Source organism: Callospermophilus lateralis, chromosome 9, assembly GCF_048772815.1.
Source record: "Callospermophilus lateralis isolate mCalLat2 chromosome 9, mCalLat2.hap1, whole genome shotgun sequence".
Classification (NCBI taxonomy): domain Eukaryota; kingdom Metazoa; phylum Chordata; class Mammalia; order Rodentia; family Sciuridae; genus Callospermophilus; species Callospermophilus lateralis.
In genome coordinates this window covers 54,323,618-54,339,581 of record NC_135313.1, presented here as the reverse complement: position 1 = coordinate 54,339,581, position 15,964 = coordinate 54,323,618, and the positions used below count along the sequence as shown (strand labels likewise).

The following is a 15,964-nucleotide window of genomic DNA, read 5'->3' as shown; positions in this document are numbered from 1 at the left end:
AATATTAAATAATTTTCACTTTCATCTTTGTATTTTTCTTAATTGTTTAAATCTTTTACAGAAAGTACTTTTAAATTAGTGGGAAAAGGAACTGGAGTGTGGCTCAATTGTGAATCCATACACTTGTCTAGCATGTGTGAGGATCTACGTTCAATCCTCAGCACTCCCCACTTCCATGCACATAAAAGAATTAAGGGGAAGAAAAACTTCATTTTGAACAAACAAAAAGCAGAATGCAATGAATGGGATACTAATTAGAATAAGATATATCTCCTGCTTGTATAAATATATCAAAATAGATTCTACTGTCATGTAGAAAGAACCAACTAAATTTAATTGGTTCTAAAAAAACATTAAAAATAAATAAATTCTAAAAAAAATGCAATGAACAAAAGAGCAAAACAGGGCTGGGGTTGTGGCTCAGTGGTAGAGTGCTTGCTTTGCAGATGTGAGGCACTGGGTTTAACTCTCAGCACTGCATATAAATAAATGATTAAAATAAATGTCCATCAACAACTAAAAGTTTAAAAAACAAAAAGGAGCAAAACATCCTCATAAACCAGCCTTGCAGACAAAGTTTATAACATGCTTGAAGGCTGAGAAGTGAAAAGAGAAATAAGATTCACCAAGTTATTTATCATCTACAATTAATTTTTTTATTTCCATGGACTTTTGATTTGCCCTTTGAATAATGTTAGAATCAAAAGGAAACTTAAGATTTCTGACCCAGATATGGCAAGTAATTTTTGTTTGGACTGATAACTCTGATCTATAGGTAGTAGCTGCCTATGAGGCTTTGCTGAGAAGTATTCAGAAGCAATTTCCCAATTTGGTAGAAAATGTCAATGTTTGAATAACAATGTCTTCCATGGGCACAGATTTACAGGATTGTACAGGATTGGTGGCATTTATCTGGTATTTTTTCTCCCTACTCTAATCTAAGCTACCATTTCTTAATTTGAGGGAACTGGGGGGTCAAGTGGTTACCAATGGTAACAGAACTAGCTATTGCTGGAACCAGAAGTAGAATAATGTTTCCTGACTCCTAGTTTTACATTCTTCTCACACAACAAATTGAATTGGACTTTTGCAGATAAATCTGATACCGAGACATACCTAAAGTGTAAATTGGCACATTGGTTTTGAAAGGGATTAATAATCCAATTTATTAACAATAATTATTATTATTGTATATATTTCATATTCCCTGCAAATCAAAGTGATGTGATTTGGTCCAATATTATAAATCAGATAGTGACAAAACAATAAAATGACTTGCTTAAAGCTCAAGAAAATTATTATCTGAAAATCACTGGATCCAAAGCCCAGGCTTAGTCCATTTCATGTCAGGTATCATTAGATAGCCTCTTGGCTTGTGCTGTATTTGCAGAGAGTACTTGTAGCAAAGCTCCCTAAAGATTACATTTTTCCACATTCTGTTTAATTAATTCCCTGTGGACAGAATGATAATGTATTTTTCACTAGAGAGAAAACTTGCAAACAAATACAAGAACAGGATTTCTGAATTTAAAAACTTCCAAGTGAACGCTGGGAGGGTCGTTTGCAACCTGAGCCCCTTCACTTAATGGCAGGGATTCTATTTTTATCTTTTAATGAAAAGGTCTAATAATAAGGCATACAATATACTGACAAGCCGATAAGCTATTGCAACCTTTGTAATTCTTCCAATAGATTAAATTCCTCTAGATGTGTGCATCTAAAAAGCCTAACCTACAGGTTAACTTTAATGTCAGTTTAGAGTTATTCTTCACTTCAGGGAGGACTCAGGCAACTATTCATCACATTTTCTTTCTCCTGATGAAAGATAGAATATTTCAATTTCAGGAGTTCATAAACTTTAAAAATTTGTATTGAATAATATATTTATTTACTTGCCTTTTTTTCTGCTAACACTTATTATATGCTTACTCTGTATCCCAACCTTAATTTTCAGATTTTTACTTCTCTATGACATATTAGGGCTTTGAATAGCAACAACAACCCAAACAAATACAACACATATTTACTGATTGCTGGGACTTGTGTGTTGCGGATCATGTATTTTGCATAAATTTGTTCATTTAATTGTTTCAGAAAACCAAAGGTCCAGGTACATTATTACCCCCACCTTAGAAATGAGAAAACTGAGGTCCAAATATACTAGATAATTTATCTATGGGCAAGCCAGTGATAAGTAGCTGAACAGTCACTGACTTTAAAGTTCTTAAAAATGTGCCATGTCTAAGGTATGTTTCCAAAAAAATACAAGGTTAATTAGAATATTTGGGCAGAAGTATTTAAAATAGTGCCCCCCCCAAATCCAGACATTTTATTATTCATTAAAAAAAAAACAATAGTTGAATACTGAGGGACACTATGTTGGGGATTCAATGAAGACCAAGTTTAGTTAAATACACATTCTGTTTTCAAGGTCCTTACAGTCCAGTAATAAAACATCATAATGGACTATCTTAAGGAAGTAACAAAGATGAAGACAGTTGATCTATTCAGCATATTGGCAGAGGACTAGAGTTTTCTCTTTTTAAGTTTTTATGCAAAATTGACACAATTTTCTTTTTCTTTTATTACTTTTTCTTATATTTCTTTCTTTCTTTCTTTTTGGTGCTGGGGATTGAAACCAGCGCTTCACACTTACTAGGCAAATTTTCTTTAAGGAAACAGAAAAAAAAATCCCAGATTTTTTGAGGTATAAGTTACATACAATAAATGATACATATTTAAAGTATAGAGTTTCATAAATTCACATACACACATTCATGAAACCATCATCAAAATCAAGATAATGCATAAATTCATCATGCCGGAAGTTTGCTTTTGCCTCAATTTTAATTCTGCTTCTAGGAAGAAGAACCTTGCTTCCTATCACCAGACAACTACTGATCTACTTTCTGTAACTACGAATTGTTTGATATTTTAATCATGAATGGAATCATATAATAAAGACTCTTTTATCGGGCTTCTTTCATTCAGCATAATAGAGATTTATCTGCATTATTATATATATATCAATATTTCATTCCTCTTCATTAAATAGTATTACGTTGTGTGAATGTATCAGAACTTGTTTATTCATGCACTTGTTGATGGACATTTAATTGTTGCCATTTTCTAGGTATTACAAGTAATGCTTTCAACATTCATGTACAGGTCTCTTTTGTGTGAGCTCTCTCTCTCTCTTCTTTCTCTCTCTGTGTTGGGGGGGTACTGGGGATTTAACCCAGGGCTGCTGTATCCCCACTCCTTTTTTATTTTTTTATTTTTTATTTTGAGTCAGGGTCTTATGGCTGGTCTCAAACTTGTGATCTTCCTGCATCAGCCTCTTGAGTAACTGGGATTACAGGCATGCACCATCCATATACATATGAACAAACATTTATTTTCTCTTTGAAGTAAATGGCTAGGTCATATGATAAGCATATGTTTGACTTTATGAGAATTTGTCAGACCTTTTTCCTAAGTTGGTTATACCATTTAACATTCCCATTAACAGTCTATTGGAGTTCAAGATCCTCCCCAACATTTCTAAAACAGGCTGGCATAGTTGTTTCAATTATATATACATATACATACACACACATATATCCCCAATATTATACAGATTCTAATTACATATATACATACATATACACATATACATACAGAATTGTGGCTTTAATTTGCATTTTCCTAATGACTAAGGATGCTGGTTATCTTTTTATGGCACCATGATTTTAATGTATAATGTAATATTTTCTATACATTGTCTGAGAGGAGAAGTTGTATCTCTACAATAAGCTTGACTGTTAACAACATTGCTATTAGATAATCAAAGAGGAATTATGGTAAGAAAATATCATTAGCTAATGGTAAGATGACATAAAACATTCAGAAAATACAAAATATGCAGCTTCATGAAAATTTGAGTTCTTAAAAACAGACACTATAAAATACTAAGTTTTTATTTTCAACTGGTATCTCAGAATTTCTGCTGCAGCTGGGGAGTGTAATTCAGTGGTATAGCATGTGCTAGCATGTTCCGAGTCTTAGGTTCAATCCTTAGCAAGAAAAAAATAAAATAATTTCCTCTGCTACCATGCACTGATGGACCCATTCATGTTTCCCGGACTGCACTGAGAAGCAACAGCCATTACCTGTTTCTTTTTCTTCCTCAACTGTTCTTCCTTTGAAATCCTAGTTGTTACTATAAACATTTTTAATTAAATTGTCCAAAATCATCTATAAATACTCTGATGAGTGAATTGCAGTAGGTGTTTTGTGACAATACTGATTAATAAGGTGGAAGAAATTTGGTTTTTGTTTTTGTTTTGTTTCACTAAAGACTTTTCCATAAAGGAACATTATAGAAATATTTCTTGCTGAAGCTAAAATCCTATAGCCTCCTGGAGTTAAGTACTGTGTTGGCAGCAGCAGTAAATATGTCTTTTCAATTGCTCATTCCAATTGGAAGGTCAGATAATACCAACACTTGATCTTATTATCAATTCAATTTTTTTAAAAAATTATGTGTACTATGTGAAGTGTCTCTTGTGAAATGAGTTTATTGAGCACGGACTATATACAAAGCTCTACTTCAAGATACTTTATATATGTCATTACCAATCTTTACAATAACCATTTTATAGGTGATAAAGTCTAGTTCACTGACTCAGGAACTTGGCCAAAGTTACATAGTGCCATGATTCGGTAACTTAGCTAAGGGTCCATGGCAGAACGCATGTGAAATCCTGGCTTTAGCTCATTGCAAAAACCTTTGCTCTTTTCACTGGACAAAACTAGGCCACAAAATACCTCCCAATGGTTTGTGAATAATTAAACATTGTAGGAATCATGATCTACACTATAATTTTTGCCACTGACCTCACTTAAGTATATGACATAATTTGAAGGATGAAGCATAATTTTATGCTACTGGGATATAATAAAGCTATATAAACTATGCTATAATTTTCACATTTAAATTCAACTTAAGATATCCATATGTTTATTTTTCTTTACCTTTTCTGCAAATGGCATCTTTGTATTTTTTGTGGTTGTAAGTGGTTCTAAGCATAGTAAGGGGAGATCTACCAGAGACCAGAGAAAATGATATTAGGAAAGCTTGAGACAAATGCTTTCTTTTTTCCACCTTGCTGCTTACCATTAACCTTCTACCATTGACTGAATTTGTAAATGCATAAAGGAGAAATTATAAGGGCCCCAAGAAACATGTGACCTATATATTATTGCTAGTAGTTCATGGGTGCATTTAAAGAATATTACTCTTAAGGAACATGATTCAAATTTTATGGTCTGATTCCATGGTCCAAGGTTTTCATAGTTAACTGCCAGTCAGTACTAGATTGAATCATGGGACCTTACTCAAATTATTATTATTATTTTACTATAGATCACCTTCATAATTTAAAAAAGTTGTACCCTTCTCTAAGAGAGTTATGCATTCTTCATTCACTGAAGAGTGAATACCTTGCTTCCCAGAGGCTTAAATAGAATAGAGTGTGTCATGAGGACAGCTACAATAATATGTCTGAAAGTAGAAAGGCAAGGTAACTTTTTAAAAAAATAATTAATGTAAAAATACTGCAATATCTTTAAAGATAAAAGACTTGACATGGATAGTCAAAAGACATACAGCAAAGCAGTTCAAACAAAAGGTAAGCTTGTAGGAAGGTTTGAAGATGAAAAAACAAAGAAATACAATGAGAAAAAACAGTAACTTCACTTATACATTGATCCTATTAAAGCAAGGAATAAAACTTAGTTATCATTGTTGTCTTGGTCTTCATGATCCTCAGAAAAACAGGTTGTGTTTGCAGAAATACATTGTTTACACTTAGTTTGATTATCTCCAAGAAATTTTCTGTGAAGTAATTGAGTTTTTTTTAAATCAAATGACCATCATATACCCTTACCATATTAATACAAATTATAGTTTCTCTAGCCTATATTTTGACAAGTCCTGCTGTGTATTAGTGTATGGGGGTTGTAAGCCTTAGAGATGGGCAGATCTGGGTACAGTTACTTACTAGCTCCAAGTACATCACACAACCTAGGAAAGTTGTTTACCCTCACTCTTCCTAGTCCAAGGGTCATTGTGAGGCTAACTGGTATAATGTATTTAAAGTTACTTATGAAGATGAGGAGTAATTAGAGCCTTTGAATCAATTATCTGAAAATAAAAACTGTGAATAATGCTGATATAATAATGGGCAATCTATGAATACAAAATATTTAGTTCTTTTTATAAATGCATATTTGACATAATGAAAAGAAATACTGGTATGAACTTGAGACACCGAGAGATTCTTCAAGATAAAAATAAAGGAGTTGGCTTAGACTTCAGCTCCTTAAGAGCTAGAGACTGTATTCATCTTCTCAGTCCTATTACTTTTAACTTTATCTATGCAGAGACACTCCATAAACAATAAAGTTTAATTAGTTGACAGAATGATTTCTTGAGTAAATGTGCTGATTTCTAAGGTTTCTTTTAACATCAACACTCTGCTGTGAGATGATGGGTGATTATTTTGTTGTGCTTCATTAAGACACATGTATGAAAATATCAAGTACTGGTTTAGCAAGAGACTTTGGTATTTATATTGAAATGGGGAGGCTGAATATTTCTTCTTGTATATCTTTTTGTTGATAAATATTTTTAAAACTCATTTTCTACCTACTGAGGAATTTTCCAACTTGCAGGAACTTGACCAGAGGAAGATCTCTGTAATGTAACTCATGGAATATAAAGCTCCATTTAAAAATATTTTTAATAATGGCAGTGGAAAACAAGGAATAATTCTTTATGTTTGTAACTAAGGAGGCTTGCTGGCTGAATTCTGTGGTACTACTGCCAATAATTAGCAGACAGCATAAACATTTTCATTTGTTGGAATGCTAATGTCTTAATTTCAAATCTACGAAATACTTAACCCATTAGAGCTAATGACCTCTACAATTCACTTTCAAACTGCTACATAATTCAGAATTATTTTCCTATTCCAACTTTACATAAAATTAAACCCATTCAATATAGACATATAGACAATGTAAACGGGATATGTTATGTAAGCTTAGTGACTCACTCTAAGCCTGAGGAAGATCATTTATCTCAGCTTCTTGTCTTTAAGTGTATTTGTCAATGCCAGAACATGATTTTAGAGACCCAGAAAACAGTACATTCTCTGCCTAATAATTTTAGTGTTAAAGTTCTTATCTGCTTTTCAATGATTAAATCCCTTAAGGTATATAGCAGACTTTTGACGTTAATTTTCTTAAATGGTAGATTTAGGGTTATGGGACATTACTTCCTACCTTATATATTAGTGTATTACTTGATTATTTAATATGACTTTTTATACATTTAATATTTTAATAATAATACTGTTATGGTTTGGATATGTGGTATCCCTCAAAAGCTCATGTGTGAGACAATGCAAGAAATTTCAGAGGTGAGATGATTAGGTTATGAGAAGTATAACCTAATCAATGGCTTAATCCACTGATTATCTGAAAATAACTGTAGGCAAGAAAGAATGTATCTGGAGGAGGTAGGTCATTGAGGCTGCCTTTGGGGTTTATACTTTGTCCCTGGTGAGTGAAGTGCCATCTCCACCCCCCCGCCCCCCTTTCTCTCTCCTTCTTGGTACCAGGTCCTGAGCTGCTTTCCTTTGCCATGATGTTCTGCCTCACTGTAGTCCCTGAGCTAATGGAGTACGCTGTCTATGGATTGAGACCACTGAAACTGTGAGCGTCAAATAAATTTTTCCTTCTATAAAATTGTTCTTGTCAGATTTTTTTTTGTTCACAGTGGTGAAAAAGCTAAAATACATATTCATTATTCAAACATTTTAAAAATATAAAAGGTAAAAAAAATTAAGGAAGTGGAGATGCTGGCTATCTGGATTTTACCATTACAAATTGTATACATGTATCAAATTATCAAACTGTGCCCATAAATATATATAATTACAATAATAATTAATAAATTAAAAAATCTCTCTCTACACTATTTTCCATTCATGGTCTCCTCTATTTTTTTCCCCTAATTCACTATTACTGAGTTCTTGGAGTCATTTCAGACAAATACATATAGAAAATACTAATATATATTCTATTTTTTCCTTTTACACATAAAAGGTACCACATAATATATATTTCTCTACACCTTGTATTTTTCATTAAAAATATCTTGGAGATTTTTCTATATCAATACGGTACATAGTACATTCTCATTCTCTTCCTATGCAATTTTTTTTTTAAGGCCACATAATATTCTACTGCATGGATGAATCACTATTTATTTAACTCATTTTATATTAATAAACATTGGGTTGTTTCCACTCTTGCTATTGCAAGTAATGCTGCAATGAATAACCTTGTACCTAGGTCAGTTTTTAATTTTTAATTTTATTTTTAACAGATAATAATCACATATATTTATGGGTATAATGTGATATCATTATATCAAATGTACACATTGTGGAATTATTTAATCCAGCTGCTTACCAGGGCATTGTATGTGTCAAGTACATTTATTCGATATGTTAATTTAAAAAGGGTTTGGGAGTCAAAGATAGGTACACTTATCAGATTGACAGATCTTGCCAAATTGTCCTTGTTAAAGTTTTACCCATTTATAAATTTATAAGATAAACTATCAAACTTTTAAATTTTTGAAAATATAAATGACCACCTTCATATTCATTTTCTATTTTTCTTTTTGGTTTTTGGGTTTTTAAATCTTACATATTTCTGGTAGTGCTTTGTATATAAAAGATATTAATATATGTGATATGAGTTGAAAGTACTTTTCCCAGTTTGTCATTTATCTTCTGATTTTTATTATGGTGAAGTTTCTTTTTTCTTTTTCTCTCTTCCTCCTTTTTTTTCCCCCACATGAAAAATTTTCGATTTTGAGTCAGAATTATGAGAACTTTCCAGGTTATTAAGAAATTTTCTCATAGTTTTCTTCTACTAATTTTAGTTATTAGTTTTTGTATTTAAAGGTATGATGTCTTCGTAATTTAGTATACAGTATAAAGCATACAACCACTTTTATTCCAGATGGCTACCCAGATACACCTGTACCATGTCTTGAACAGTCCTCTGTTATACCTGGTAATTTACAATGTCACTTTTTTCAAATCCTGTATGCATCTGGGTCTACAATTTCATCTGTTTTGTTGATCTCTGTGGACATTTATGGGCCAGTTCTACATTGTTTTAATTACTGAGGCTTTTTTTTTTTTTTTTTTTTTTTGTACTGGGGATTGAACCCAGGGATGCTTTACCATTGAGTCACATCTCAGCCATTTTTATATTTTATTTTGAGACAGAGTCTTGCAAAGTTGCTGAGGGACTCACTAAATTGCTGAGTCTAGCCTCAAATTTGTGATCTTCCTACCTAAGCCTCTGGAGTTGCTGGAATTATAGGCATGTCCCCTCTTGAAACTTTTTATTGTGTTTTAATATCTGATAGAACTAAGAATTCCACTTTTTCCCACACAGAAATATATATTTCTCTCCTTTTCAGACATTTCCTGGGTATTCTTTCTCTGACCTCAATACATATTTGAGAATTATCAAGTTTAAAAGGAAAATCAATTGTTTTTTTAAAAATTGGGATTGAGGTCTGGGATTGTGGCTCAGCGGTAGAGCACTCGTCTAGCACATGCGGGGCCCTGGGTTCAATCCTCAGCACCACATAAAAATAAATAAAACAAAGGTATTGTATCTGACTACAACAAAAAAAAAATATTAAAAAATTGAGATTGAGTAAAAATATTAAATCAACTTAAAGATGTGATTTTTAATAATTTGAAAATTTCAGACCTAGATATGTCTTTCTGCTCATTCAAAAATTATTTGAATTCTGGGGTGTTTGTTTTAAAGTTTTCTTTTCTTTCTTTCTTTCTTTCTTTTTTTTTTTTTTTTTTAATAAATGTCCTACCTCTTAAGTTTAGGTGGACACAATATCTTTATTTTACATTTATGTGGTACTGAGGATCAAACCCAGTGCCTCATGTATGCTAGGCAAATATTCTACCACTGAGCCACAACTCCAGCCCCAGTTTTAAAGTTTTCTACATACAGAGCTGGTACATATTTTGTTCAATTTATTTCTAAGTATTTTCCTTTTTTTTTCTTGCTACATTAGATAAGGTCCTTCATCTTTTTATCTTCCAGGAGGTTATTGTTTGTATATATGAGATTTATCAGTTTCTCTATATTAATTTTGTATCTTTTTACTTTACTGAATTGTCTTATTATGATGATTTTCCAGTTGAGTCTTGGGTTGAAAAAACATAGTCATATCATCTGTAAATAACAGAAGTATTTTTCTTCCTTTCCCACTTTATACTTGAAGTCTTTTTCTTCTCCTCCTCCTCCTCCTCTTTCTCCCTCCTCCTACTCTTCCTTCTTCTTCTCCTTCACATTGAACTCATAGATTTGTGCCTGCTAAGTGTGGCTCTACTACTGAGCTCCACCCGCAGTTCCATTGAAGTTTTTATTGTGTCTTGTTATGATTTCTAGGACATTCAGTAAAATTTTACTAATAATAGTGACAGTGAGCACTCTTGTCTTATTTCCAACTTCAGTCTGTAGCATTTCTCCATCAAGCAGAACTCTGGCTAAGTGTGTTTTATCATGTTAAAGAAGTATTCATCTGTTCCTGTTTTACTGAGTGCTTTCTATCAGATCGTTGAAATTATGAACATTTTAAATAAATACCCTCAACAATATTCTATTATTTTGACCTTTGTGTTTTCTGGCCCTTCAATCCCTTGTTCATGTCTCCAACAGCTGGTCCTAATAAGAAACCAGAGGGAAAGGGAGTTCCTAATAGTCAGCTTCCTAGAGCCCAGGGTAGGACAGGGAAGGGTAAAGGAGTAGATCTGGAGGCACAGACAGAATGTATCCCGTATAGATGCCAGTAACAGAAAACAAGACAACCTCTCTCTTCATTAATTGAAAACAAAAAGATTGTTATGGGTGGCAAAAGTAATCTTCTTGAAGTTAATGGCATTACTTTTGTTTATTGGGAAAAAAAAGTGAAAGAAAATTATATGATCTTGAACATTTTTGCATAGCAACTTGCTGGTATCAGCATTTTTCTGATCTGATGTCAGCAGGCCTAAATTGCATTTCCTGAGCCTGAACTCCCTTTTAGGATTGAGCTTCTTGAAAATAATTTCCCCTCTATTAATTACCTTATTTTAAAAACCTTTTCACTCTTTCCTCAGACCTAAAAATTATGTTTTAGTGGGATGGATATCACATGGCTCAATTTTCAGCCCAGGAACCAGACACTATATCTTCTGGGAAGAATCCAGCAGAACACACCCACTTCCCTGGCACCTTGGCCAGTCTCCAAGAGTGATGATCCATTCAGTCCTGCCTCAGATGCCCCCTTGCATCAATACACCTGGTTTTGGGTAGTGATTTCACCTGATGTTAACACTTGATGCTTTCCCTGATAGGCTCATTCTTTTTCTGCCAGATGTTTGGAAACTGTTCCAAACTCCATAGCAATCCTGGCTCTCTATTCGTAGATTACATTTTTGGGAGATATCATGGATTACAGAGAGGTTGGCAGACAAAATACAGAACCCCCAGTTACATTTTAATTTCAGATAAACAACAATATGGTGTTTCCATGTGCCATATAAGTCAAATAAGATAAACAAACGTTGTTTATCTGAAACTTGAAGTTGACTGGTCCTCCTGTATTTTTCTTTGCTAAATTTGTCAACCCCTGTCATAAAGCGCTTCCCAGAATAATCCTCTACTATGCTCCCTGCAGTTACCTCCCTTTCCCCCAACTCCAAAATTTCTCCCCCAGAATTAATTTCAGAAAAGTTTTAAGACAGCCCAGGAGGAATGTTAATTCTACTGGTCACAGCTGAGATTCACTTCCAACTGAATTTTAATTTTAACCCCCATTTGCAGAGATTAATTAATCAGATCAGTAAATTTGTTACTTTAGCACTAAGGACATTTCAATGGTGGCTGAAAACAAGGGTGAATTATTGAAAAAATTAAATGTTGTAAGGTATGTGTAAAGGTGGGGTGGAGGTGGGGATGTCCAGGGTAGCTTAAAGGAATGCATGCAGGAAAAAGAATACTGAAAAAAATATTAACATTTCTGACAGTTTTGCCTGGCTGGAGTCTTGGTATTCTTTGGTGTAGAGCATGACTTGGATCCTGGATCCCAACAGCTGGTCCTAATAAGAAACAGAAGAGGCTGTGGAGGGAACAACTGCTAAGCAACCGAGGACTGAAGGCAAAGTAGCCCAGGAAGAGAAGTAAAACCAAGAAATTTTTAAAAATTAGGTGCTTGACGTTTAAGGAAAAAAAGTCCAGAGTTAGTCAAGGATGATTGCTTATTGCAGGATTAATATGACAAAACTTCTGAAAAAGGAAGTAATGGTAGCACGTGGTACCCTGCTGATTTGTCTCCTTCCCAAGTACTTCTCCATTCCTAGCTTTTATGCCGCCATACATAGCAGAGATAGCAACAACGCTCTTCCTAAAGGCTTTATTCCATGAAATGAATACACCAGACCACAGTCTTATTTTCTGAGATTGACTCTATGTAACTAGCTCTCCCAAATTATGTGGCCTGAGAAGCTGAGAGTTTGGTCTGTCTTAAGTCAGATCCAATACAATGTTTCCACGTGCCACATAAGTCTATGCCTTGAGACTGACTAGTTAAGGGAACCACTTAGCAAAACCATTTTTATGGTCATTTTCCTATCCAGAATTTTTGTACCAAGCAGCTTAGGGACTTCAATGCAAGGGTCTGCTGAAACCTGACCTGTTCAGAGAGGCAAAAGAGTTTTTAGCTGCCAGTCCAACAGGGTGGTTAACTTGTTTTGGTTTATCAGGAACTTTCCTAGTTTGAACACTGAAATTCCCACACCCCAGAAAACCCCCAGTCCCAGGAAAACTGGGATGGCCAGTCACCCTAAAATCAAAGTACCTAGGCTTTGGCACCTGAATATCAGTTTTCTAATCTATAAAATAAGATTGGCTGTATCTATTGGGATTGGCTGACATAGTTTCTAAGGTTACTATCATATCTGTGAGTCTGTGATTTGTTCTCATGCTCCTGACCTTGCCCATCTACAGCCTATCTCCTGGAGAAAATTCATTTGCTCCAAGTCCTGAGTCCACATAACCTGATAAACTTACCATCAATGTGTTAATGGGAGAGAGGTTGATAAGGTTTACAGCTCATTTCAACAATGGTTCAGGGAGGAAGGATGTGGCCATAACCAAGTGGCTCTCCTGGTGAGAAGTTCTGCTGGGGATGGGGTATGTGGCTGTGTGCCACCCCAAGAGGAAGATAGTCTTAGGCAGGCAGGTTTGGGGGCAGCCAGACCAGGAAATTTGGTTTGGTTTGATGGGCTGGTTTCAGCAGCAGGGAAGGAAAAGGCCACAGGCAGGGTGGTGTTGTCTAACTTGAGACAGCTTTCACACTTTGACCTGAATAAAGTCAGCAGTTGAAACCAGAGACTGAAGAAGAAAGGAAGTAGTCTATTGATAGCACTCTTTTTTTTTTTTTTTTTTTGCATTTGCTCCTAGCCTGTGTCTGTCATCTAAAAATATAAATAAGCAGCTATCATTCTAGAGAAGTTGAGAGTTCAACTCTGGAATCAGTGGGCAAGTAGTTGGTTAAATCATATGAATTTACTGATATTTGACCTTTTCAATCTACAAAAATAGCAATTCTACATGGTTCAGCCTGATAACCAGCTTTCCTCTCTTGGTTTCCTCCTGTATGAAATGTAGATAGATACCAATCTTAGGAGGACTAAGTGAGAGAAGACATTAGAAGGTGATCAGACAGTCCCTGGCACACAGTCCCTGCTCACTCATTGGCTATATGGACACCACCATCATTACTAGTGAAGAAGCATACAGGATCTTTAGACTTCATCAACTGAACCTAGGAGGGCCTAACTCTACTAGGATAGAAGACATGGACAAACCAACAAAATCTGGTTACCTTAATAAACTGTGGAACTTCTTAATACCAGGTGAAGAAAGAATAGATTCATACCACAGGTTTTTCAGGTGGTTTGAAGAACTGAAATTTCATCCCTTTTCCCAGTCCAGACAATCAGTTGTAAAGCACAAGAAAGGTCTTTTATCCTGCGATCTTGCTCTACTGTTGGGCCCCATCTTCAGTATTAACATCTGTTTATAGCAACCGCATTTTATTCAACTTAACTGTATGCACATACAATGCGTAAGCATTGTGAAGCTCACACAAATATGACAGGCTTGTCATTATCAGAGTACAAAAAAAGTTACAATGGATTTCTCTCAATAACTAACAGGAAGCAATAAAAAGAGTGGAAACAAAAGACTTGCTGTAGTATTTTCATCTAAGTAAATAAAATTTATTAACTTAAGCAAAGGCTCTTGGGCTTTTTATAGCTGAAGGATTCTAGGAAATTATATGTAACTCTCTTACATATAATGAGGAAGTGCATCTTTAGATCTCTATATTTTTGTTCCCTATAACGTTCCTATGTTTAATCTTTTCCAGTTTATACCCTTGATGATAAAATAATCTGTTCAACAGGGGACACTATAGTCCTTAAGTCAAATGATGGCTAGGGGGATTCTGCTGACTCCAAGACCAGTTCTTCCCACTGTGTGGATCCCAGATGTCATGTCAGAAATTTAAGAGAGAAAAGAGCTTTGAACTTGGCTTGGCTTAAACTCTCCCTCTCAAGCTAACCTCTTTCAAATGTGAGAAAGTTCAGTTCTCAACTTGCATTAACAAAAGGTGTTTACAACAGAATGCCTGCCTGTTCCTAATAATGGCTTTGCTTTTTGAATTAATTCCTCACTGATGACAAAGACTGAGCTTTTGAACTTCTGGGTATGGCTAGGCAGGGCATTTTTACTTGGCTTGGCTCTTTACATGATGGAAAAGGCTTGGTTGGGCACCTGGCATTTGTGGCCAATAATTATATTACAATTGTTACTGTGCATTACCGAAACTTCAGTTTTGACTAAAAGCCAACTGTACTCTTTAAAATAAACATCTTTTGAAAGCCTAGTGTGCTTTTAAATGATCTTAAAAATCCATTTTATAAGGTTTGGTACAAACTAGATTTTTTTAAAGTCGGTTTTTGTTGTTGTTTTTAAACAAGGTTTTGCTTTAAGGAAGTATCTCTTTGCCTATAAATTGGTGTAAGTTCCTTCAGCTTTAAAAAGCAGTGTGACCTCTCATCTGAGGCATTAATGCCTCCTTGTCTCTTGTCCCTTCATCAGTGTGGATGTCTTTCCATGCCAACATGCTTACCCCATTGACTTACTCCAGAGCATGTGCTCATAACTGAGGCAGGGGAGGTGATAAACAGCTAAATAGCCAGAGAAACAAATCATTGTTTTCACATTTAGAGGATTAATTAGGGTTGGGATGTAGCTCAGTGGTAGAGCACTTTGTCTATCATGTGCATGGCTGGGTTCAATTCCTAGCACTGCAAAAAAAAAAAAAAAAAAAAAAAAGGAGGAGAGAGAAAGAAGAGTCAGTTGTCCATGGACAGACTTTCATGGTTGTAAGTCTTCAGGTCCCAATTCTTAACTGAAAACGGTGATAGGATCAAGCCATGAAGGATGGAGCCATAGGTTTGTGCACGGAGCTGAGCCTTTAAAGACACATACAGCAGAAGAAGCCTAATCTGTTAGTTTCCAAATGTAATAACTCTCATCAGTGCTTCTCTTCACTGTTAGATTCAGAACAATGACACAGATATTTGCCTCACAAGGAGGACCTGGTGAAGTTACATGTGATACACATGTGACTGAGAAATGGTTTTTTTCCTGGTATTCCCCTGCCCCTCCTCCCTGCCTCCATGCCTTGGACAGCAGGCCCTTGTTGCATTGCCTCAAGGTGGGGGAATGATATATTAGGATAAAAAGCAAA

The 15,964-nt window shown here is 34.8% G+C and overlaps 1 long non-coding RNA gene across 1 annotated transcript in view; it reads left to right on the top strand.

The window, feature by feature from the left end:
- Positions 1-15,964, top strand: part of LOC143642135 (uncharacterized) — a 39,022-nt gene that overhangs the window by 5,191 nt on the left and 17,867 nt on the right. The window contains exon 2 of the long non-coding RNA XR_013155596.1: positions 7,668-7,761. This is a non-coding gene — a long non-coding RNA (uncharacterized LOC143642135). The remainder of the gene's footprint in view (positions 1-7,667; positions 7,762-15,964) is intronic.